Here is a 23743-nt window from a genome sequence, read left to right as displayed (position 1 = left end):
ACAGCGTCTTCCCTAATCTGGTGAGAGATAGAATGCACTTGGTCACCCAGTTGCTTGCAGTACTCTAGTACCAAATCATCAGAAATGCTTATCAGTTTGTGTCATGGTACCCATGCTTGTCGCATTACTTTTCCCATCAATATCTCATGGGGACTCAGGCCTGTCTTCCGATCTGGAATACTTCTGATTCCCATCAGTACAAGGGGCAAGGCGTCTATCCAATTCATTCCAGTAGATTCACACATTTTTCCCAATCTTAACTTGATAGTGCCTTTCAGTTGTTCTACCACTCCAGAAGCCTCTAGGCGATATGCACAGTGCAGTTTTTGAGAAATTTTGAATGTTTCACAGAGTTGGCCTATTATATCATTCTGAAAATGCCCACCTCTGTCTGATTCAATTGTGACTGGAAAACCGAACCTAGGTATTATTTCCCTCAGTAACAATTTGGCTACAGTAATGGCATCATTTTTCTTTGCAGGATAAGCTTCTACCCATTTTGAAAATAGGCAAACAATGACAAGGACGTACCTCATTCCTTTACAGGGGGGTAACTGAATAAAGTCAATTTGTAATCTGATAAAAAGGGCCTACTGCTTTCCCAATTTTACCTGGCAAAACTACTGTTTTCTTTCCGGGATTGAATTGCTGACATGTCAAGCACCTCTGGCAGAGTGCCTCTGCGATGTTCCTGAACTTCGAATTGAACCATGTCTGTCTGAAGACACGGACCATTGTATCCCTGCCTATATGTGCATCTCCATGTATTATCCGGGCCACAGGAGCAAGCAAACTGTCAGGCAATTCAGGCATACCATCAGTGTAAACAATGACACCATCCTCATTCCTTTGCTGACAACCACATTTTCTCCATCTTCTCTTTTATTTTGGTCCTGCTGCATTCTGAAAATCTCTCAGTTCCTCCCATGTTTGTACATCTTCAAACACCATAAGTTGTCAGCTGTTTCCGCCCCCAATTTGAAATTAACCGACATTTTATGTCTTGCACAATGTTGGGCCAGTCGGTCAGCATATTGATTACCTGCTGTCACATTGTCATCGCCAGATCTGTGAGCAGCACACTTGACCACTGCCAATTCTTTAGGTAACTGGATTGCTTCCAGTAGTTCCTGTACCACTTTTCCATTTCGGATAGGAGTATCCGAAGAAGTCATACATTCTCCTTGTAGCCACAATTGGCCAAAGTCATGCACAACCCCATAACCATACTGGCTATCAGTGTATATGGTTATTCTCTTGTTTTTCCCAAATTTACAGGATCTTGTCAATGCAATCAATTTTGGCTACTTGTGCAGACTTTACTCCAAACAAATAGGATACTTCCACTGCACGTGCTATCGAGCACACGGCATATGCAGCACTTAGGCCTCCATCCTCATGTCTCAGACATGAGCCATCTAGAAACAGCTCGAAATCTTCTATAGGCAGGGGTGTTTCCTTAATGTCTGGACGTGGTTTTGTACTAAACTCAGTCAGATCAATGCAATTATGCTCGACCTCTCCCTTTGCTTCTGCAATCAGTGAATTGGGTAATAGGGTAGCTGGATTCAGTATGTTACATCGAGTAATGGTTACATTTGCTGCACCCACTAGAATTCTCTCATACTTGTGGAGAAGTGTGGCTCACTGGTTAGAGGAGGCAGACCTGGAAGCAGAGGTCAGCCCGGGACCAGGGTTCAATTCGCGGCTCGGCGGGGTCTTGAGTCCTAAATTGTCCATGGACTCGACAATTCTCGCCCCGGTGCCTACTCGATTCACGGGTTCACACTCTGTGACTCTGGGCAATAGCTTGCTTAATCTCCACAACGGCCCCTCGCGGCGGGATGCCTGGCTTTCACCTTGTGGATACCCTGCCGGGGTTATCTCACAGGGGAATACCAGGACGGGTTCCCTAAGCAAGTGCTTAGAAACCGCTCAGTGATTTGCGCTCTATAAATTCCTGTACATTTACATTTACTTAGTCAGCCGACTAGGTGTGAGATACTGTGTTTTGGTTCTGGTCAGTAAGATTACAACTGCATGTGGAACATACACAGTTACAGGATGTCCCATAATGATGGATTCACTCTGTTCAAGACTCATGCAAGTTGCAGCTACTGCTTTCAAGCATCCAGGTAATCCAGCAGCCACTGGATCTAAAGTAGCAGAAAAATATGCCACTGGACGTCTAGTCAAACCATGAATTTGAGTTAGGACTGAAAGTGCACAATTGTCTCGAGTGTCGCAAAACAGTGCAAAGTCTTTCGAGTAGTCAGGCATTCCCAATGCAGGAGCTCTGCACAAACATTCTCGTAACTTTGTAAAAGCTGACATGCTGTCATCATCCCACTCCACTGGGTCTTTTGCTCCTTTCTTTGTCAGTTTTATTAATGGTTTTGCTAGGACTGCAAATCCCACAATCCACTGCCTGCAGTATCCTACCACTCCAAGAAACATCCTGATTTCTTTCTGAGTATTTGGTAGTTCCATGTTTCAAATTATTCTAATTCTTTCCGTGGTAACCTTCCTGATACCCCTCTCTATCTGGTGCCCCAGATATTTCACTGAAGAGGTACAAAACTGTAGTTTGTCTGGTGATACTTTATGCCCTCCTTCACCCAAATGGTTCAGTAAGGTGATGGTGTCAATAATGCAGTCCTTTCGACTTTTAGATGCTACTAAGAGGTCATCTATGTATTGGACCAGAACTGGTTCTCCAGGTAAGACCAAGGATTCAAGGCACTTTTTCAAAATCTGATTGAAAATCGAAGGACTCTCGGTGTACCCCTGAGGGATACGATTCCAGACGTAGACATGACTGACGAATTCAAATGAGAAAAGACATTTGCTGTCTGGATGCAATGGAATTGAAAATAATGCGTGACATAAGTCAATGACGGTAAACCATCCAGCATTCAATGGAATTTGGTGCAAAATCACTGCAGGGTTTGGAACAATAGGACAGCAAGGAACAACAATTTTATTTACCTTGCGCAGGTCCTGCACTACCCTGTACTTACCACTCGGTTTCTTGAATCCAAATATGGGGGAATTACAAGGACTGCTCATTACCTCCTGTATGATGTTTGCTTCTAACAATCTTTTTATTTCAATGGCAACCCCTGCTTTTACTTCTGCACTCATTTTATACTGTTTGATATTCGGGTAAACTGCATCTTATTTAATGTCTATTTTAATTGGGTCTACATTTGCCATTAATCCTACATCTTTCCCAGTGAAATCCCACACTTCTAGTTTCACTGTCTGTTGGAGTTCTTCAGGTAAGTCTTGTATTGTGAGTCTTTTAATTTCTGAGTCGGGTCTTATTAACATTAATTTGTAAATTCCGTCTTCAGCTGGGGTCTGAATTTCAACGCCTTTTGGTGTGCAAAAGATGGAACAGTTCATTTTACACAGCAAATCACGTCCCAGTAAGTTCACAGGACTGGAATCACAGACAACAAATCTTCGCATTTCTTTGAAGTTCCCTATCGTGATCTCAATGGGCTCTGTAACTGGGGTACTAATTAATTGATTAGAAACACCCACTACTTGGATTGCTTCTCTCGAGAGGGGTAGGTTTGGAACGTCTGCTGTTCTCACAGTAGAACGGGTAGCACCAGTGTCCAACAGAAATGTGACATCATTCCCATCAACCTTTCCTTCAATGTATGGCCCTGACTGGTGTACCAGCAAGGAGGCGCCAAGCACGCACTCCTCGTCCTCCCCCCTCAGGCACCGTCAGTAAGGTTCATCACAGAAAAATGTATCATTCAACAGGAATTGCGAAGTTGCTGCATTTCTATCCTCCTTTCCTTCCCATACCTCTACATCCTCACCCTGTTGTGCGTTTCTTCTATAGTTTGGTCTAGGTGCACGAGGTAACTGATTCTATTTTACCTGTTGCTGTGTCTTCCGGGGTCCCTCATTCTGCGCCTGCGGATTTAAATCATTATTTTGTACATTATCATTCTGCACAGCCTTACACTCGTCCCTCCAGTGCCCTATCTTTCCGCACCCGTGACAGGGAAATTGCTTTCGGGCTTCTTTTCGGCTCATTTTTACTCGGGGCTTCCCTCCACCCCCAGGGCCTTGATTCTGGGTATTATTCATTTTACTTAACTGTTTTTCTTGTTGCTCTGCTAATTTTACTTGTGTCCACATAACTTTTTCTTTTAATTCTTTCCGTTTATTTTCTTACTCATCTTCACAATATTTTGCATATTTCAGGACTTCATCAATAGGTTTTGCGAGCCAACAGATTTTATTGTCTTTGATCCACTGGGAAATCTCAGGTCTTAACCCTAGCACAAATTGATAAATGAAGTGGGTCATGTCCTTCATTTCAATGTTATCTAACCCGCTGTATGTTTTGAACACTTGTAACAGTCGTTCACAGTATCAATGTACAGTTTCATCACGATTGTGAGTAGTTCTATCTATGCGGGTCCAATCAGTTTCTTTAGCAGGCACCTTTCCTTTCAAATATAGTATTACCTGGTCATACTTCCTCATTACCTCTCCTGAGGGGGCTCCTGTTCTCGGGTCTCTGGCGTACTCTTCACTTGGCCAATCAACAGCAATTTTACATTCTGTCCATAAATCTACGGGAACTACAGCATCAAAGAACCCATCTAGATGTTTCAGGAGACATTTTTGAACTTTAATACATCTCTCAACCTGTCTGTACCATTCTACAGGTTTTTCTCGTAATTTTGGGAAATCATTTGTGAATGACACAATATCCTGTTGGGACCAAGGAACATGTACATATTTTCCACCTGGCACTTCTCGCATAGGATACAAAGTTTCTGCCTTGTCAGCTTCTTTTAGGACATATTCAGAAGTCACTTGTCTGGATCTACTGTCTTCCTTTTTCTTTGCCCACCTGGCTTTCCATTTTTCTAGGTCTCCCCATTTCTGTAACAGATTCAGCAATTCTCTTATCTGCACCTTTTTCCCTGACACGTTCATGTTTTCTAAATCCTTGTCAGAAAATTCTGCTCTGTAGGGCTTTTGCAATACTTTGGATCTGCTGACATCTATTCCCACATTAGCTGCTGCGTCCATTAGTTTCTCATGGAATACTCTGGTGTTTCTGGTAATACTCTTGCAAATAAATAGTAACTCTTCCTCACTAAGGGTGTTCAGCATGTCCAGTCCCACATTCCCAGCCATCAGTTCTTCCAATTCTGTTCTTAGCTTGTAAATATCTAATGGTTTTGGCTGAGGATTTACCTTTTCCAATTCTCGGGTCCATCGATCTATTTCTTCAGGAGTCACTACCGTGGCACTTTGAGTACCTGCAGATGACTCTATCAGGACTTCTCTTGCACTAGTCTAAGTTCTCGTTCTCTGTGCACTGCCTTCTGGTTCCATTATGGGCAAATCCATTAGGGAAATCACATACTCGCATTCACTTGCCTGGTCATTAACTATTAAGGGCTCTCTTCTTGGCTGCACTACAGCTGGGGTAATAACTGGAGTTTTGGACTAGCCTGTCTATCCCCATAGAGAGGAACAACTGGGACAATGGTTACTGGAATCGTCAGAGCTTCAGGACTTGAATTTAACTGTGATATTTTCTGGATAATTTCAGTTCTCTGTTTAGATAAGGCTTCTCTTTCTTGATCCTGTAAAACCTTTTCCATGGAGGTTTCATGTATTACTTGTGGAATTAAAGGAGGGTAAAGATTCGGGGCAGTTGGAATTGTCATACTTGGTCCCTCACCACAAGATGGCCTATAACATGGAACAGTCGAATCAGGCATGCTCAATCCCTCATTACCACTTGGCCTATATCCTGAACCTGTCATATCAGATGCACTGGCCCTTCCATTACTGGAAGGCCTAAAGAATGGATTTTTAGTACTCAGGGACCTGGACTCCTCATCATATGGTGGTGGATTTTTCATTAATAAATCCTCCAGGTATTCATCTTCTGAATCACCCGTAGTCATTAAGTGTCGGGTTTTCTCTGTCCTTTTTTCTCCTACGGGTTCGTCTACAGTGCGTACTGGGAACAGTCCTTCTATCATCATGTTCTGTCTCCACTGCTTCATCTTTTTCTCTTTGGTCTCTCTGGTTTTTTGGATAAAATTCTGTTAACCCCTTATCCATTCTGGGTCTGTCTCGCTCAAAGGCCTCAATCTCCCATTCTTCTAAACGCCTCATATTGCGTCAACCTTGGTCTGGGATGTAAGTCATTCATTTGGGTCCTCAAATTGAACAAAATTCTACCATTAAAGGTACCATCTAAGGGAAATGCTAAAACTCCGTCTTCCTTGGTATATTCCACCCAATTTTCCAACCATACACAGGTATGATACAGTTTGTCAAATAACCATGAATGATGCGGGAATATTAGGTGGTGGAATGATTATACCCTCTCTAGGTTTGATGGGTTTATCCTTCTTGAAGTAATTTTTAACTTTGTCTACGAGAGTCATTTTTCTCTTGCTTCCGCACATTCCGTCTAGTCTACGACCTTTCCACTGATCTTTCGCAAACCCTAAGTACCTAGGATCAGGTCGAGTCTCTGGATTAAGCGAATACCACATATATTTGTGAAACTTAAATCTTTGAGCAAAAATACGTACTTATGTTTACTATATATCTTCCAATGCTAGAGCGTCTTGTAGATTTCAACAACCAATCAACACTGTGGTTGCAAGTAATTTCGACCAATGGGAGCGCGGCTTTTCCGTGAGACGCGGTCTCACGCTCTGGCGCTCACCCCTCCTTTACAATACCAGCTCCGTTACACACCCGCTGTTTCAACCAATACCAGCACAGAGTGACGCCACGCAGCTCCGCGACTGACTCCCTCCTTCACAAAGTAACGGACACTCTCTTTCTTTCTTAAAGTGCAAGTGCTCTATTTAATTTACAACATATAACATTTGCCACTGTACTCGAGTGTCTAGAAAGGAAAGATTTGTTTTCTCTGCAAGTAAACCTCTTCTGTCTACCTTTCATATACTGCGGATAGACCCTTCTGCCTACCCTTCACACAAGCATTAGAGAACCTGCTACTTCTTTGACTCATCCACTCTTTTTGGGATATAAACTAAGTCTAAAATTCCACTAGCAAACTCTTTTGCTATCACTCAAGCTCCGATGAACCTACTACTCCTTCTCGTGTGACCCTTACTAGGTTATATCACAACTGAAGTTTCATTAGCGAACTCGTTGCTATCATTTGTTCAACTATTCATACAGAAAACCCTAATTAGCGCCTCCGGTTCTGCCTAACCATGCACTAATTTTCCTCAAGCCACTGACCTCTCTGCGAGGTGGATTCTCCTCACCACCCGCTATTCTGCCCCCGGGGATTCCAGACAACATATAACAATCACTAACGAGTTGTTAATACATAAAATTATATAGCAGCATTTCATCAAAAATTATTTAAAACATTTCATAACATTTCAAAGCAATATTCTTTCATTCGATCGATCGATTTTGCAGAAAAATATTTTTAGCAGCACTTTTAATTTTCACAGTTTATCAGCAAGTAACTTATCTACCTATCTTAACTAGTCCTAACCATACTACTGCTACCAGAAATATTACTGATAGAGCGCGCAGGTCACCCGACCCATATTTACTAAACATGCACACTTGGGCCCATAATGTATTTATCACTATATTTAATTAATCAGGTAACCTTCACACTACTACCAGTAACCCTGTTCCTTTATACTTTGTTTCTGTGTACCTGACTTACCAATCCTTGTCACAGGTACCTAAGATCATAATGGATCAGGAGCTAGCTGTGGGAGTAGGTAGACAACACAAATACCATGTACTTTTGAATAATGTTTATACTTTTGTAATAACCACAAATGCAAGATGTTTTCAACACCTTTATCTAATCATCATCTTCTTCGTATGCCATGAGAATGAAATTTACACAGATCAAACTATCTATAACTAGAATTAAGAATATAGTATAGCTATGAATGAGAGTAAGAATCATTTAGAAATCAAAGCATAAAGGGAAGGGAAAAAAAGGGAACACGCTAATTTAGTTTAACAGACTTTCACAATTGTACTAAAGGCGGGTAAAGAAAGGGAACATACTAATCAAAGTAAGTTTCGAAATACACTAACGGTTCTGAGGAAACAAAACTTATGCAATTTGATTTATCAGATGTGCTTATTTTCTATAGGGAAGGTAAGACTGGAACATACTATATATGCAAACTATTCAGTATTTGACTAAAGGTAAGGAGAAAAGTGGAACGTGCTAACAGAAAAATTTGCATGAAAGTCTAATTTATAGAGAGACAGGGAAAAGGAAATAGGCAATTATGCTCATTTAAGACGGGAGAGAGAAAAGGTTTATATAGACAAACACCCACACTCAGTTATATTTACCTAAGGCAGAATGAAGACTAACCCTGGCCACGGGTCAGTTTGGAAAGGCGGGAAAGGACCCTCAAGGACTTAGGTTGCCAGTAGGCGAACAGGTACAGCTCATGGACAGTCAGGACAGGATAACCCCAGAATTTGGATCAGAACGGGTTTCACCAAAGGATACGACCAACACCTGCAGCTTCGGATGCAACGCCTGCGCTACTCCCTCTCTGCAAGGAATCTGCCAATAACCCTGATTGGGTTCTCGAATCTCCCAGCAAAGTGCTTCGCCAGCGCTTAAGGTTTCCCAAACCGTGACTAAGTCTGTGGAAATTACGGACAGAGTGCTCCGCAGCTCTCTGTATCAATCACCTATAGAGTTTGTTGGGTCAGTGACAGGTCAGCTATTTGGACAAGTCAGACAATTTCTCTAGCTAAGCCTAGGCTAGTTATACTGTTTTTCGGGTCATTGTACCACCCACCAATGTTGCAAGTGAAAGTTTCCCTAAATTCTGATTGGTCATAGGAGGAGGTTAGATCATCACATTGACAAACATTTTGACTTTCTCAGACTTAATATTCATTTCTCGATCCACCCCCTTACATTCCAGTTCCCATGGCATAAGAATTTTAGAATACAATAGGGTGCGCAGTAGGAATACAAATGTTGCAAATGCAGGTACAAGTCATCTTCGTCTTGCTGGGTTGGAGTTCAGGTTCCCAGGAGCATCTTGGCTGTGTCTGCCAGCTGGCTGGGTTCCACTGCTGCATGACTTTCTTTTTCCTCATCACGTGACTGGTACCACACAGGCTTCAAAGATGGAGTATCAAGCGTCTCCCAGGCCCAGAAAATACGGTACTTGAAAAGTAAGCGAAAACAATTTAGAAACACAGAAAAAATGAATACACTCTATACCATGATTGGCTATACTACTCCCCTTACTTTATGATAACTATAGCATTAGGGTAAGTGCAAAACAGACAGCTTTGCAAAAGCAGCAATGCAAGCAAAGAGCATGTGAAAAACAAAGCGGCCATTTTAGCAGTACTGCGCATGAGCAACAATTTCCCTCCAGAACTGCGAGTGCGGTACATCACATGGGTATGACCGACGCATGTGCAGACTACATTTCTGCAAAGCAGCGACCATTTTTAAAGGCAAGCGTATTACTGTTAATAAACACATACGCAAGCTTGAATACAAGCAAGTCGCGTAATATGCGAATACTTGCTCCATCAGTACCACCTGCACCTGAATAAGGCTGTGCCTGCCTTTCACAATGATGGCTCTGCCCCCCTGTGTTGTGTCTAGAGCCAGGGCTCACACTGACAATGGAGGTTATTGTGCACTTGCAAAGTGCACCCCAGTACTCACAGCCCAGGGCCAGGAGAGAGCAAATACATTTCCTGTATAAAAAGAGGGCCCAGACCCCAGACTTTTCAATCGCTTCTGGGAATCAAGAGGAATATTGCCAAGGAGAAGAGCTGGAAAAGGTGAGGAGGAACACCGCCCCTCTGTTGTTTACTGTCTGGGGTTGGCCTGCAGTGGGTACTTGCTGCCAAGGAAAGGAAAAAGGGCATTTTTGTTTGCTGTGTCCCCTGCTTGAGGAAGATCTCCAAGGGTGTAAAACTGCGATTCCCTCTTTTTCTGAAGTCTCAGGGACACAAAGACTTCACCACCAGATCCCCTGAACTTGCTTGTTTGGAGTTCTGACCTGCTAAGAGGTGCCTGCTGGTGTTTTGGACATCTGGAGGCTGTTTGCCGCTAGGAGTTGGGAAAATTAAAGCAACTTTTAGAAGCGCAAAGCATCTGCACCTGTATCTGATGCATCAGCAAAAAAAATCATCGCAGCTTCTTCCCGCGGCTCGAGAAATCGAGAAATCGCTGCAGTCTGCATCGAGTGCACCGACCTCCGAAGTCCAGGATCATCACATCAATTTCAATGCAAGGCCTGCTGTGAGGCTGCAAAAACCCATAAATCGTATTGCATCAAGGCACCAAGTCTGACGCATCGTTGGGGACACAGTAAGAAACCGACGCATCACATCCTCTCCAGGAAGGAACCGATGCATCACCTCCCCTGCCCAGCAGTAAGGAACTGACGCATCCATCCCCCAGAGCTAGGAACCTTAGCATCACCTTCCTTGAGTATCAAGAAGCAACAAATCATCCTCCCTGCCACCCTTTTTGTTTGTGTTTGCGATACATCCAAGGTATTTTGTGTGAACACTGTCCCATCTGCAATTTGCTTTGAACTGAACTATTTCTACCATTTGAAAGTCATATTTTTATTATTCTGTTGTGGATTTTTGTCATTGTGGTTTTGTTTTAATTCAGATAAAGATTACTTATTTTTCTAAACTGCTGTGGTGTTCATTTGTAGTGTTTTCACTGTATTACTGTATGTGTTCACAAATTCTTTAACACTGCCTCTGAGATAAGCCTGTCTGCTGATGCCAAGCTACCAAGGGGGTAAGCAAGGGTTATTTTAGAAGTATGTCCCCCTTACCCTTACTAGAAGCAGAGGTCCCTATTTGGACAAAGGTACCTACCTCTGCCAACTAGAGACCCCCATTTCCAACAGGTAAGCTAAGTATGCTCTAAGCTCACCCTCTGGTAAATTGGCATAGAGTAGTCAGGTTTATTTAAGGAGGCAATGTGTTGAGTATTTGGGCAACACACTCACAGTAACACAATGAATACACCACAAAAAGACTCCACACCAGTTTGGAAATATAGAGTATTATATTCTGAACAAAATAATTCCATAATGAAAAAGATCCTATGTATAGAAGTTGGGATATTGAATTTCAAAAGAATGAGTAACAAATAGAACTTAGAAGCAAATAGCTCTTCAGGGTTTGATAGAGGTCCTGCTGGACTGGGTCAAAGTCAAAGTCAAAATGGGGCGCTGGCTGGCTACAGTCTCCTGTAGACCCTGGTGATCAAAGTATCTTTCAACCATGAGATCCTTTGGGAGATGCGTCAATGTTGATCCTGCAGGTCAAGGATGCATTGATTCTTCTATACGTAGTGATGAAGATGCGTTGTTTCAGAAAGCGAGATGCCGGGCCGAGATGCGTTGGATCCATAGAGTGAGGCACTAGGTTTGTCCACACAATTAAGTGATGTGTCGACCTCTCAGGGATGCTGCAACAGTGATGCACTGTTCTGATGCTTTGGGCTCTCAAGGTGCGGTGTTAGTTCCAAGACCGAAGGGCCAATTTTACTCCTGAAACAGGGTTTGATGCGCCAATTCTGCTACACGCAGACAGGAGATGAGTCAATGTCCGTGTTGTAAGTATATAGTTTCACTTCCAGTGAACTAGGCACAGGAGCAAGGGAAGAGGCTTTTATATCCCTTAGTCTTAAGCAACAGGAAGAAAGCCAACAAGCCCATGAAACACACTTTGATTGAAGGCAGAGTGCAACTCTTCTTCAGCAAAGTCAGAAAGCAGCAGTCAGGAGGGAAACAAACAGAAAAGAAGGCCTTCCAGATCAGCTGTGTAATTGAATCTTTAAGCAGCACAGTGGTTCTTATAGCAGAGCTTCAGTTATAAGTCCAATGGCGTCTGATTTTAGGGGGTCAGAGACCCAGTACTGCTACCCAAAATGCCTTTGATGTGCAGGTGACTTCAACAAGTGGTCTTTGAAGTGCAAAAGTATCCTCTCAATCCGACCCAGTCTGCCAGGCTGTCTATGGCCAATTAGTACTTAGATAGAATTTATTAAATTACAAAACTCATTTAACAAAATTTAATCTCAACAGATCCCACTTAGAAAATAAAAAAAGTACATTGCTGAAATTAAAGATTTACAGGGATGTTACAGTATGGAAAGGATACAGGTAAGTTATAGTTAGCAAACAGCATTTATCATTTAGCCTTTAGTAAATATAAATAGCATTTGAAAATACCCTAGAAATTGACCCTAGAATCTTAGAAGTTGAACCTAGACCTTCGGTTCAGGCCAGCACTTTTCCCAGCAGCTCCGCAAACAGCACAACCCCGCATCAGCCCTTGAGCCCGCCCTGCTTGTGGGTTTGCGCCAGTAGTCCGCCTGCCCGCCTCAGCTCTTTAACTGCTGCTCCCTTGTCCTTGGTGTGGCAGGTTAATCCTTGTGATATTTTGGGGGCATAATTTCCACGCTCTTCTCTGCCTTTGTGTTATTTTGTTTTCGCGCTCATCTGTGCTTTGTGTTGTGGAATTTCATGCTATTCCACTGTTTGTTATTGTTTCAATTCATGCTCATTTGTTCTTCAGACTTCCCGCCGTTGCTGCCGCTGCGGCCCCTCCACCCGACACAGCCCCCGCCTCCCTACCCCAGTCCCGCCCCCTCCCCTACATAATGGAGGCCGGTGCACAGTTGAGCACAGTGGGCGCACTGCTGGCACGCCGAAGGCGTGCCTAAGGCAAGCCCTTCAGTTCCCGTACACGATCCGACCACAACCCGACTTCGACCTGCACCAGGAACCCTGGCTCTCCTAGGACCCACCGTTATGATTCTACTACCTTCCACGCACTCAATCCCCGAAGACACACCAACTGCGTAAGAGCCTTGCCGGACACCACCCATGGACAGTTCTCATGCAGAACCAGCCACAGATCCTTCACCATTGGTAAAGCCCCCACTACAGCCAAAGGCCCGCATTAGATGCATCCTCCTCAATGTGAGCTCCCTGCACCGACGTACCATAGAGATCTGGAACCTAATCGACACCATCTCACGCGACGTTGCCTTCTTCACGGAAACCTGGACCAATGCCACCTCGGCCCTGACATCGCCACTGCCATCCCTGACAGCTATAAGATCCAGAGAAAGGACCGCACCCATCGCCCGGGAGGGGGCCTCACCATCCCACACAAGACAGCCCTCTGGCTCTCCACATCCAGCACAATTGACCCCCAATCCAACACAAAAACACCTCCACTTCCAGATCCAGACCAGTGTGTAAATGTACTCAAAAGTAAGCACACAGGTGCAGGCTCACCCTCTGGTCCACGGGTTCCAAATGCTAAAAAAAGAGATCGCACGGGAGTTGAAATAAAATAACAAGTCTATTAATCACTCATGAGTGGGACCACTTCCACTCAGCACTCTCAAGTGTTGTAGGAGGTAGTATACTGAACTCACAAACCATTGTCTTTATATAGTCTTTTTCTGCACTGTAAGCATGTGGACAGAAATTGAAGGAACAAGCTTACAAATAGCCATCAGCAAAGAAGAGCAGATGGATAACCACTTGGTTAGCAAATAGGGAGGCGGAGCAGAAATGTTTATGGCAGTAGTAAACAGTAAACAGATAACATCTAAGACCAGGTGCACTGGTAGCCACAAACCCCCAGCACATACATTGCTCAGCCATGTCGGGAGGTCAAATAAAATAGATGGCACAAGGAGAGTGAAAAGGCAAACAGCAGAGTACTAAAGAATTATGAAGGAAACAAAATGGACACCACAGTCAAAATGGCTGTAGCTTATGCTAAGTAAAATATTACAAGTTTCCACAATGACCCTTTTAGCATGAGGTAAGACATTTTCTTATTTCTTAAAAGGGGTATGATATACAACATGAATATCAATTAACATAATTTCACAAATGTATCGTTCTATTGCTAAATGGGCATTTGCATTTCGGACATTCGTATTAGATGGAACACAAGTAATACAAGTGTAAATACAGAGGGAGAAGAACATTGGTCCACATCGTATACATAAACAACAAGAGAAGAGAATTGCAATAATTATGAACAAGGCCGACAATATTTTCAGACCCCATACAGAAAATAAGCTCCAGAACCATCCAGTCCAATCCATGTTCCTGGGTCTTTGATGTATTTCGGTGGCTATTTTATGCAGTTTGGAAATGGCATCAGAAACAGAAGGTGAATTGTCCGGTGTGAAGACACAACAGCTGGATTCAATAATACGTCATGCTCCACCTCGATCAGCCAGAATAACATCTAGATCTAGTCTATTCTTGAAAGCAACCATGCGGATCGATGCTTCTTCTTCTGTCAAGTTTCCTAAGGCCACAGTTGTCTGATTGATCACTGCTTCCATCGTACGGGTGAGGCAACGGATGAGCTTACTGTTCTGTACTGGGCCAACAAAGAAGAAGAATCCTCTGTTAAAGTCTGTATATTGTTCCCATGTGGTCTCTGTCTAGTCGACTACAGAGACATTGATTGCACGTTTTCCCCTACTACCAGCATGGTGATCGAACAATGCCTTAGTTCTACAAACAAAATAAGTGTGACGTGATGCAAGGAAGCTGCTTCAGCCTCTCATAGACATCTGCAACACTGTAGTATAGTTACTGTGGCCCACTGGCACATCACCTGTACGCTGTACACAAAGGGGGCCAGTGGTCATGGCAACAGAGATAACAGGGGGTCCATTTCCTTTATCTGACCTAGAATTTGGATACACATAGTTTATTGCTGCATTTCCCTTACTGTATTCTTCCATTTCTAAAGCAGTCCCTTTTGCTTGTAGGTCCCCATCTTTGTTGGGATAACAGACTTTGTTCAGTTTGGCATTGAGGTCACCTACATCCCAAGTTTCTGAGAGATTAAATACTTTAGAGGCATATAGAAATTTGAACTAAGCTGATCATGAGCCATTGTGAGAGAATGGCAGCTGTGAAAACGGGATCCCTTTTATGTTCTGATGAGGAGGAATCTTGACACACACCCAACAGTTAGTAGCATTGCTTAGTTGGTGTGTCTGTGCAAATTTTGAAGAAAGTGTTTTTGAGATATGACATTCAGTGCTTCTTTTCTTGATAGGAAAAAGTGAAGTAATAATGTTCTATGGGAACAGTAGTAGTAGCATGCAGTTAATTTAGAGCCAGAGTTACTTCCTCCACAACCTACATTATTGTAGCAATGATGACAGCAGTCAATGTCAATCCAGTAATAAACATTGTGCAGCCGCTACAGATATTTGCTGCATTTGATTTCTTCTCCTCAGGCATGTTCATCTTGTCGATAAACAACAAAATAGATGATGCTCTAAGGTCCTGTGCAGGCGTTGGTTTCTTCACTAATGTTGAGACGAGAAGTCACTAAAAGACTACCCCCCCTTTGTAGTCAGTCTTTAACCACCCAGGACAGTGGCTCAAACAGTCTCTTTCTTTGATGAAGTGTCTTTCTTCCTGGATCGAAGTAGGTATCTAGATGCACCAGGGATCATATGGTGCTGGAAAAGTTTCTCAGGCCCTTCAGGTGATGCAGCACATTCCCTCTCAGGTACCAGAATGTCGCAGTGATCAGTCAGCACAGCAGGGCTCCCGCACCGCACCTGCTGATAAATAGAAGACAAGCTGTCAGTTAACTGGGACAAATAGTCACTCATCTTGTGACTTAACCCCCTAAATGGATGTGGTGCTTCGTTGCATTGCGGTCTCATGGGCTGTGTGATCGGCAAAGGCATTGCCTGCTCCTATTTTATTAGTCACTTTCTTGTGTGCACTACACTTAGCAATTGCCACTGTCTTAGAATAGGTTAGGGCATTAAGAAGATTATGCACTAATTCTCCATGGACTATCTGTGTCCCATATGAGGTGAGGAAACCCCTCTCCTGCCATAAGTGGCCATACTTGTGTGCCACCCCAAATGCATAATGTCAGTAAAGATATTGACAAGTAAGTCTGTACTAAGCTCACATGCTCTCATCAGTGCAATCAGCTTGGCTGCTTGGGCCCACTTCTGTGGGATGCGAGCTGTCTCAACTACTGCCTGAAGTGTCATATTAGCATAGGCAGCAGATGTAGTGCCATCGGGTATTTTCAGACATGAGCCATCAACCCATAACTTCCCATCAACACTAGAGAGAGCTGTATGTTGTAGGTCAACACGGCCCTTTGTTTGCTCTTCAGTGAGGAATATACAATCATGTAATTCTTGTGACTGAGGCTGAGTAGCTAGAAATGGTAGTAGTGTAGCATGGTTTAATGTCAAACATCCTTTCAATGTGATATGAGGGGCCAAAAGTGTCAATTCACATCCTGTCAATCGAGCACTAGTCAAATGCTGTGTTTTCGTTTGATTTAGCAAAGCATCAACTGAATAGGGTACTAACACAAGCAGTTTGTGTGACAAAAGGATTCCTTCTCTGACGTATAGATACAGCAGTTGCTGCCACTGCTCGGAAACATCGAGGTAGCGCGCGAGCGACTGGGTCAAGGACGGCTTGGAATTATGCACAAGGATGTTGTTCATCACTGTACATCTATGTTGAAACCGAGAGGGCACAACTTTCCGTCTTGATTACGTAGAGTGTGAAAGTCTTAGTGTAGTCTGGAATTTCTAATTCTGGTGCATAACAAAGAGCTTGGTGTAACTGTTGGAAGGCAATCTGACATTTAGAAGTCCATGGGAGGGGCAACGGAGTGTATGTAGTCAAAAGAGCCAACAAAGGTTTAATAATGTGCTAAAGACTGGCGATCCTTCTGAGTACGGGGCACAGGAGTATCTAAAATGGTCTGAATGCATTCTGGTGTGAGTGCACGTCCCTCCTTAGACAGGAGGTGACCTAAATAGGTAACCTGCTGTCAACAAAATTGCAATTTCTTTCTAGAAACCTTGTGATTATGTGATGCAAGAGATGATAACAATAACAGTGTTCCTTCTTCACACTGCTCAGGAGTATCTGCAGCTAACAAGATGTCATTAACATATTGAATAAGGACCACTCCGTTTGGTACAGGAAAGGAATGAAGTTGTCTTTTTAGTGCTTGACTGTAAATGCTAGGACTCATTGAAAAGCCCTGTGGTGCTCTACAGAACCGTAATGATCTATTTTTCAACGTAAAACCGAAAAGATAATGGCTGTCCCCACGCAGGTTGATCCCCTCACTGCCACACAGCTCCACCTGTGTGACTTGAGCCCGCTGCTGCCGCTCGCATTGGTTTAAAACCTGCATACTCTTCACTTCTTGCATTCTGCTGTGTTATCGTTTACTGCTGTTTTTTAGCACTGTTGTCTTGCCCGTTTTTGTATCACATTAGCGCTGTCTCTGCCCTCTTTGCCCTCTATTTTTGCCTTAAGTAACCCTCGCCCGCTCTTCCCTTCCTGTTTCCCGCCGATGCGTCCCTTGCAGCCCTGCCCTCTGAGGTTCCGTGACAATTGTAAGTGGTGTTTTCGACTCGCACGAATATGGTCGAGTCTGGTATCTATGAACCGCAAATGACGAGTTTAGTAAGTGTGCGCAGTTTCGCTGTGCTAACTTAAACCGTTCGTTTGTTATGTGGGCTTTTCATCAGTACCCACGGGTTCCATCTTAGATACGGAATCCATTTTGTCTCTTGCCCTCAAGTAGCCAGCGAACGGACGCTGTCCGCTTCGCGACCCTGGGACTCCCAAGATATTTGCGGAAGACACATGTTCTTTGAAAGTGTCTTTATGACGAGGGGGTTGCTGCTGTAAGGCAGATGGTGCCGCTCGAGGCTCATCTTGCCGCACGGACTTATTGTCTCAAGCCGTGCATCTCATTAGGCACGTCCCTTTGATGCCTGTATCTCGTGCTTCTCGATACCTCCCCTTTTACACCCTTTCCGATCTCCCCACTGTCTCCGTCTTCCTCTGCACCTGTCTTCGTTCCTATTTCGATCTACTTTACTGCTGATTGGAATTTGCTAATGGTGGGAAGATGGGTTTTTACAGTTGGGAACCGCCAAATGTTTCCGCACTTATGTTCCGGACCCTGTGTGTTTCAAAGTGACCAAAGCGACCCCTCTGGGAGCTAAATGTGGGAACCGGGTTGTAAACTTTTGTGTTCAATGTTATCCTATGGGTAAAAACTGTATAAAAGGAGCGATCCACAGAACCAATTTGAAGCAGTCTCCCCGAACTACACTCGATGTACTTCCTGTGACTTCTGTGTTCCCTGCAGTAAATAAACCTTGACTCTTTGACGCCGAAGGAAGTGTCCCGTGTCTCTGTGACTTGTACGCCGGAGCAGGTTACCCACGAAGGTTTCAGGTGTTGTGCCCTGGCACCGCTGGGTCCAAAAGAACCCAGTCCTTCACCCCTGCACTTCCATTCGCCGCCCGCCTCCCGGCTCCTCCTCCTTCCCACATCCCCTCATATGGAGGTCAAGCAACGGCACGCCTAATGCAAGCCTGTCTGCGCCCGTCCACGCCTGGACCATGCCCAGTGCCAGGACCCAAGGACCCCGCAAACGCCACGAGGCTTGACTCTGTTATGACTCCAGCACCCTCCATGCACTCAACACCAGACAATCACACACCTGCTGCCTGCCCGCCCTCAAAGCGCACCAAAGAACCCTTCTCCTGCCAGAACTGCAGCTTCACCAGCATTCGACCTCCCAACCCACCTACTAATGAACCCAACTGCCTCAGATGCATCTTCTAAACACCTGCTCCGCATGCAAACACGCCGTTGAACTCTGGGACCTACTGGACTCCAACACCTCAGACGTCGCCTTCCTGACGGAGACCTGGCTGAAACCCTCCTCAGCACCGGACATCCCCGAAGGATACAAAATCACCCGCAAGGACCGCACCAACGGAGGAGGAATTGCCATAGTCCACAGGAACACTCTCAAAATCTCGACAAACACCGACGACGCCCTCTGCACCGACGAACACCTGCCCTTCCAGATCCACACCGACCCCAACACCATCCTCAGAGGAATCCTCGTCTACAGACACCCGGACCCTGACCGCAGTTCAGCGACTCCATCACTGACTTCGTCAGCACACACGCCCTCACCTCACAGACTACATCCTCCTCGGGGACATGAACTTCCACCTCGAGAATAACAACAACTCCAACTCTTCCACCCTGATCGACAATCTCACCAACCTTGGACTCTGACAACTCATCACAACACCCACCCACTCTGCCGGCCACACGCTTGACCCCATCTTCTGGGCATACCCTTCCCACATAGGGTGAACAGCAAAACACACAAGATGATGGACGGAATGTTGCACAATGGCAAAACATTCACCCCCAGTCACATATCTGGGTTTAATCCATCGTTATTTTGCTCACCAAGCCACCCCAGTTCAGACATGGCCATATGCAAATCAGTCTTGACCCTGTGCCTCATGGGAACAGTCCAAACCGAACTGCCAAGCATCTACATGGCACCGCTCGCCCTTGTTGCCCGACTGCATGACCTCAACATCATCTCTTACGCCGATGACACCCAGCTAATACTCTCCCTCACCAAAGACCCCCTCACCGCCAAAACCAACCTCCATGAAAGAATGAAGGCAGTCGCTGAATGGATTAGAAACAGCCGACTGAAGCTGAACTCAGACCCTCATCCTCGGATCCACGCCCTCGGCCAGGGACGACTCCTGGTGGCCGACCACACTTGGAACAGCTCCAACACCTACCGACCATGCACGCAACCTAGGGGTCATCCTCGACACGACCCTCTCCATGACGAAGCAGTTCAACGCCGTCTCTTCCTCCTGCTTGAACACACTCTGCATGTCCTGCAGGATCTACAAGTGGATCCACACCAAAACGAGAAGGACGGACGTCCATGCAGTTCTTCAGCAGCAGACTGGACAACGGAAACGCCCTCTACGCAGGAGCCTCACCTAACTCCTGAAACTGCTCCAACGCATCTAGAACGCCTCCACATGCCTGATCCTCAACATCCCTCGCCGCAGCCACATTACACCCCACCTAAGAGACATGCACTGGCTCCCTGTCAAGAAAAGGATAACCTTCAAGTTCCACACCCGGGCGCACAAAGCACTCCACAACACCGGACCAGCGTACCTCAATAGCCGACTCAGCTTCTATACCCCCACACCCAGCGGCGGCAGATCATTCTCCCACCTCGCCACCAAGACATGGAACACCCTCCCCATCCGCCTAAGGCAGACCCAAGACCTACTGAACTTCAGAAGACTCCGAAAAACCTGTTTTTTTTAACAGTAGCAGCACTCCCCCACCCCTCAGCGCGTTGAGACCCTCACGTATAAGCAGTGCGCTTTACAAATGCTTTGATTGATTGAATGGGTATTGGAAAAAATGTGTTCTTTAAGTCGATTACCGAAAATGTAGTGGCAGTGGGAGGGACCATAGTGAGCAGGGGGTGATATCAGAAACTACAGGATATTGGGGCACTATAATTTTATTAGCTTCTCACAAATCGATAAGGAATCTTTAAATTTTAGCATCAGTGTCTTTTTTCAAAATGGGAAGGATAGGGCTATTGCAAATAGTGTAAGCGACTTCTTACACTACCCCCACTGTAATAAAATCCTGAACAATGTGTGCTAATGCTTCTTCACCTTCTCAGGATATTTTGTATTGTGGCAAATGAGGCAGTGTGACACCTTCCCTTACTTGAATATGCAGAGGTAGAATAACCTTTTGACCCACGTCAATATCTGATGTGGTTCACAGAGTACAAGGTAGGGACGCCAGAGCGATGTCCTCATTATTAAGACAGGACCTCTCAACCATTGAATAATTGTCATTCAAAATAACTAGCACACCTTCGGAAAAAAATGTATTGTATCACACAATTGTTTAAGCATATCAATACCCACAATGTTGTCGGCATGTTAGGCGAAAGCAAACATGGACACGTTGCAGTGAATTTGTCTAGTCTGAATTCAAGTGGCTGTGATAGCAGGCTAGATGTAGGTGTTCCATCGAATCCTATCGATGTCATCATTGTGCCGGACAGGGGAGCCTCGGAGCCAATCTTTTAGACAGAGTACTACGAGTAGCTCCTGTGTCAACCAACAACTGATCAGTAGATCCCAAGACATTTGCATCAACATAAGGACCCATTTGATCTACTAGCACCTCAACCGGTCCCTTACTCCATCCTAGACATACTATGCTTAATCAGAATCTGCAAGTGCATCAGCAGAATAATCAGACACTTGATATTGATTTCGTCTATCAAAAGTATTGGAGTAATTTGGTGTTTGTTCAACTGCCTCAAAGCTGGGACAAGCTCCTGTACCTCCACTGTTTGCTGAATTCCCTGGGCAACCACTCATACTATCCCTTTCCTGCTGGTACTGCTGACCATGCAAAAGGGGAACACTCAGAACGCCAATGCCCAGTCTCTTTACAATAAGCACACTGATCAGGGGACAGATTTGCATGAGAAAGAGGGGGCACTCCAGATGTATACAGTACACATCCGCCTCTTCCACCTCCCCTAAAAGGTAGACCATATAATTAGGCCAACATTACTTTTGTCTTTAATTCTTTAACCTTCTTATCCTCCCTGCCTTTTGCTTCCTGTTCCTGTCTCTTGTAATATTGGGCCATGGTCAAAAGGGAAACTGGGGAAGACGTGGTCCAAGAACTCTCGCTAGCCTATAAGCGACTAGCTGTCTCCAGTAACATATTAGCGACAAACTTGTCGACAAACAAATGTTTACCGGTAACATCGGCCAATGACTGATCACTAAAATCATGGAATGTCTCTTCAAATCTTGAAAAGAAATCAGAAACTAACTCATCCTTTTTCTGTTTACAGGATGCTAACATAGTCCAATTTATTTTCTTAGGGGGTATGAGAGTCTTCAACTTAGGAAGATTTAATATCTCCTTCTAGATTTCTGCGCAGGCTCCCTTTCCACATCTATTTCTTCTAAATGTTCCCAGGTATCATCAAATGCCACATTGGCATCTATTTTACGTATTGTTCTCCACATATCAGGGGGCAGAATAAGCCCAAAGAACATATCAATATCTTTCAAGCTCATAGTGCAGGAGCTGATGGATCCTTCCACCTCCTCATAGAATGCAGCAGGATTTTTCAAGGGATCAGGCAAAGCAGCTTTAAGCTCCATAACATCTGCTCTACTCCAAGGAGTGTAAACCCAATTATATATAAAATATCTCTGTGCATCATCTGAAGTTTTATCATCACTTGCTCCCGTACCTTTCAGAGGAACATACAGGAGTGCAGCTTCACGCATTGGTTTCATAGTAATTTCACTACTACTGTATTTATTCGCATCCACCAAAACATCTGCTTTCTCTATCTGAGACTTTTTGGTTTCTGCAAGTTTACTCATTCTGGGTAATTCTTGCTCCTTTCATAAATGCAATGTTTCATCTCGTAATTTAAATATTCGCCTAATCGTAGCAGGTGTATCTGAAAAAATGTAAGTCCCTTCTACTAACTGCTTATAATCAACGTTCAGATCAGCTGGTTCTGTTTCATCAGAAATATGCCCAAAACCATCTATTACCGCCCAATAGAATTTTTTTACAAAATATAACTGGTCTATATGTTCCCAAAGTTGAACCATATTTATGAGGATCGTCACTGTAGTAGTCCAACAAACTTCCTCTTTACCAGCAGTTTATAATGTATTGTTTTTTTGCTTTAGTCAAAGTAAAGTGAGTCTATCGCCCAGATTGCCTTTCTTTAACTTTTATCCTCTGAAGAAGAATGCTCCTCGACAGAAGCTTCATCATCAGGGGCACTTGGAGTAGGAAATTTATCCGGGGGTGGGGGTCGTTCTATAGGGATGCAATCATCCAGAGGCATATTAAGTAGTGGATAGATAGGGTGCCTAATAGTATACCGGCCATTTACCTCTAAACGACGCTCTTTATCTTCCTTTTCTATTTTGCCCTTCATTTCTTTGTCTTTTAATTCCAATACTTTTTTGATATATAGTTTTCTGCTTCGCTCTCTCTTGCACTTCTTTATCCCACATACGTACAGAATCAAGCATACACTGTCTACTTTTCTTTTAAATAAACACTGCTCTACATATTGAACCTTTTTAGAATCGAATGACCCATTCACTGGTCATTGTAAATCAGACTCTTTTTGTGTATTTGTTCCATAATGAACCATACAATATGGGAGAAATACCGTATTTATTATACATCTCTATATTTGGGGTCCCTTCGGGAGGAGCCGGGTAACGTTGCTCTAAAACTTTCTTGGTACCATAAGAGCAGCAGCACCATTTACAGAATGTGCTGAGAACAGGCATGTTTTTACAAGTATTTGTAAAATATTACTACTCCAAACAAATCTTCCAAAAGGGGAAAAATCTCCACATTACCTGCCCTCAGTCTTTGCAAAGAATAAATTCCAAACCAAAAAACCAAACCAAGAAAATCAAGAGTGCCGCTTCAGTGACCTTAGCCAACAAGTCGCCAACCCCCACCTGCCGATCTCTGGTTGACCTAATGGTCACTTCAAAAAGTATTCCACAGAAAGCCCCAGTCGAGACTGGCCACCAATGGGAGGGCCAAATCAGGAAAACCGGAAAAGTAACATCGGCCTGTAAAGACAATGGTCTCCTCATGCAGTATGCATCCTCAGTAATATTTCGATCCTCCATCCGATGGGGCCCCACGTATCAAGCGCCAACTGTGGGAGTGTAGCTAAA

This window comes from Lissotriton vulgaris, chromosome 3_2 (genome assembly GCF_964263255.1).
Source record: "Lissotriton vulgaris chromosome 3_2, aLisVul1.2, whole genome shotgun sequence".
NCBI classification, from domain to species: domain Eukaryota; kingdom Metazoa; phylum Chordata; class Amphibia; order Caudata; family Salamandridae; genus Lissotriton; species Lissotriton vulgaris.
The sequence above is the reverse complement of the archived record's forward strand: the minus strand, read 5'-3'. Positions refer to the sequence as shown.